The sequence below is a fragment of the Myotis brandtii genome, unplaced genomic scaffold, assembly GCF_000412655.1.
Source record: "Myotis brandtii unplaced genomic scaffold, ASM41265v1 scaffold1617, whole genome shotgun sequence".
Taxonomy (NCBI): Eukaryota; Metazoa; Chordata; class Mammalia; order Chiroptera; family Vespertilionidae; genus Myotis; species Myotis brandtii.
In genome coordinates this window covers 42,827-46,022 of record NW_005355909.1, presented here as the reverse complement: position 1 = coordinate 46,022, position 3,196 = coordinate 42,827, and positions in this window count along the sequence as shown.

Sequence of the window (3,196 nt, the reverse complement as noted above, 5' to 3'; positions counted from 1 at the left end):
CACACACACACACACACACTCTCTCTCTCTCACACACACACACTCTCACACACAGTCACACACACATACAGTCACATACACAGTCACACACACAGTCACACACAAACATACACACTCACACAATTGAGCAACACCAGGGCCTTCCTGTATAATGAAATGTAACTATTTTAATGAAAAAAGAAAAAAAAAGTGGAGGATTGTGATTCGTGCTTTGGATGAAATGAGGGAGGCAGTGGAGATCGGAGGTTACACACTGGCTGAGTGGGCTGATCCCAGGCCATGGAGGTGCTTGGTGTGGCCTTCCAGAGCGGGCACTCAGCTATGCAGCTCAAGGGAACAGTGTGGGGCAGCCGGGTCCTGGCTAGGTGGTCTTTGATTCTGGCACGGGCACTGAGTGGAGACAATCTCCTCATTTGTCTCTAGTAGGTCAGCACCACCCATTCCCACTCCTGCCCGGGACTTTGAGTTTGTGACCCCTGTGAAGAGATCTCTCCACATTCCAGGTTTACTCGGCAGGAGGTTCATCTTATTCTAGCTCAGGGTTGGGCAAACTTTTTGACTCGAGGGCCACAATGGGTTCTTAAACTGGACCGGAGGGCCGGAACAAAAGCATGGATGGAGTGTTTGTGTGAACTAATATAAATTCAAAGTAAACACCATTACATAAAAGGGTACGGTCTTTTTTTTTTTTTTAGTTTTATTCATTTCAAATGGGCCGGATCCGGCCCGCGGGCCGTAGTTTGCCCACGGCTGTTCTAGAACCTTCCCTGGAAGAGAACAGGAGGTCATCGGGTTCCTCAGAGCCCTGTGACTTTTGAGCGCTGCTCTTTCCATTATACCATGCACGCTGCCACCCAAGCACTCTAAAAGGGTTCCTTTGGTGATGCTGGCCAACGGCTCACCACCCCTGGGAGCCGCAGCCCTGGCTCATAAGAGGTGCACTTCACATACCAAATAGAGGACAAGGCCAGTCTTCTTTCCGTAAGGAAGCTTTTCTGACCTCTGCTTTCTCCCACTGGCTGTCCTGGGAGGCGGTTTGTAGCACAGCTGTATAGATGCCTTCCTCTAGCTCAGATGCAGGGATACGTGACCCTCTGGGTAGCTAGCTGGACCAGGGACCTGGCCAGGCCATTTTATGGGTATGTCAGTTGTTCACATGCCATTGGTTGTTCACTGTTCTCTGGGATCTCTTCCTGCTATAAGAATCCTCCCCTAAGAACAATAAATACCAGAAAAACAGGTTCCTGGCACCTCTTGCAATGAGGCAGAGATTTAAGGAGTCTGGTAAAAGCAGGTGCTGATCAACTAGTGAAAAATGTAAAAGGCCTAAAGCTGAGGAAGCAAACATACCCAAATTAGGGAGGTAAGGTGGCTCTGGCCTCCCTGTCCCTGGGCCAGTGTCACTTCCTGTTTTACTCCATGTCCCAGGCCCTTTCCCCTTTTTCCATTTTCCTGGAAAATATTTCTATCCTGGGAAAACCAGCTTCATTTGATTGCCTGGCATATCTCAATGTGCTGACGCCCAAAGTGATGATGGCGATGGTCCTCTTCCCCTAGCAACACTCGAATCAACAACGACCAGGTCTCCGGACCTGCTATGTGATCTCCAGAGACCTTTGAGTTTGTCGTCTTGTCTGTAATCTCTCATTCCTGCCACTCAGGCCCTAGCTCTCTCAGGCACAGAATTTTTACAAGGCTCTGCTGTCAGGTCAGCTCTGGGACTCCACGTGATACCACACAGAGGAGCAAGGAGGTTTTCAGCAGCCACTTGTGGGAATTCCTGAAGGTCAAGAGATAGCCACTGCCCATCCTACACTGTCAGCCTGAGCTTCTGGTCCTGGGCAGTAGCAGGCTATTTTTAACTTTTCTACAGGCAAAACCTGAAATTTCAGCTGTGACTCTTCTTATACTTCTTCAAGAGCTGTCCCCCAGATGTGCCTGTAAACAGTAAATGACTTGAAGAGGTGGCAACAGTCTTCAGAAGGCTGGGAAATGGGTGATCTCTATTCGCTTGCATTGCCTTTTTGAGTCAAGAATGTTCCAAAGGTTAGGAGAGATGGGATGGAGAACCTCAAAAAGGCTTTGGGGATTTTGAAGTGTCCATGCAAACCTGTCGTTGCTCTGACAGATCTCCGGGGAAGACAAGTTCAAAACCCTACGTGTTCTCTCTGCTAATCTATTTCTCAGGTATACCAATAGTTTCCCATATGTTCTGGTTTCCATGAGAGTAGGAATGTTTACTATTGCAGCCAATGTACTTTTAGTCTGGGGTATTTATACAGATTTGAGGAAGGGTAAGAGGGATGGGGGAGAGACAATGACGAGCGTTTGGAGGACAATGGATATTTTGTTCAGGTGTCTGTTTTCTCTATGGTCAAGTTTTCCAGATGATATCACATAGTGCGCACTTGAACCCAAGGGGACTTACTGGTAAAGTGCCTGGCCTTTGACTGGCCTTAGACCACTGGAGTGAGGAGTACAGTCATTAGGGTGTGGCTGGAAGGCTTCCCTGGGCTCAGGTTTCTTGTTAGGAGTGGGTAGGGGTTTAGGTGGGTAACTGATGTGATTGTGAGGCATACAAGCTGCTCTGGTCACCCATGTGCAAAGCCCCTGCTCATAGCAAATTAAGAGTTATAGACATGCAAAGAAATAATTGCTATCTAGTGTAATAACAGTATGGTTTGACACCTAGGAGGAACACCTAACATGAAAAAATTTATATCCTAAAGGTGAGTAACTTAACTAGGTGGAAAGGGAAAGTGGTAGAGGTCAAGGCCTACAGATGAGAAAGTTAATGGGCTGCTAGAGAAACAGGAAGTAGTTTTGTGGAAGCAGAGCACAGGGTGCAGTGGAGGAGTGAAGAGAGGTGAGGAGGGGAAGACAGAGAGGCGATGATTCAGGGCCTTGTGGGCCGAGACAAGGCCGTGTGAAGAGTAAGGTGGAGCCCCGAGGTTCTTCCCACGTGTCCTGATGTAATCCTGTCTGCAGAACAGAACAGATCAGAGGGACAGGATAGCACCAGGAGGCCCCATTCGAAAATGATTTCATTTGTTCAGAAGAGACGCCTCTGAGAGAATCAGCAGCGAGTAGATCAGAAGTGGGTGGAACCACAGGATGGGGTGAATGGTTAGTGTGGGTGGGTGGTGGGCTCTGTGTTAGGACCAGGACGTTGGGAGGTATGCAAAGATGACCATGA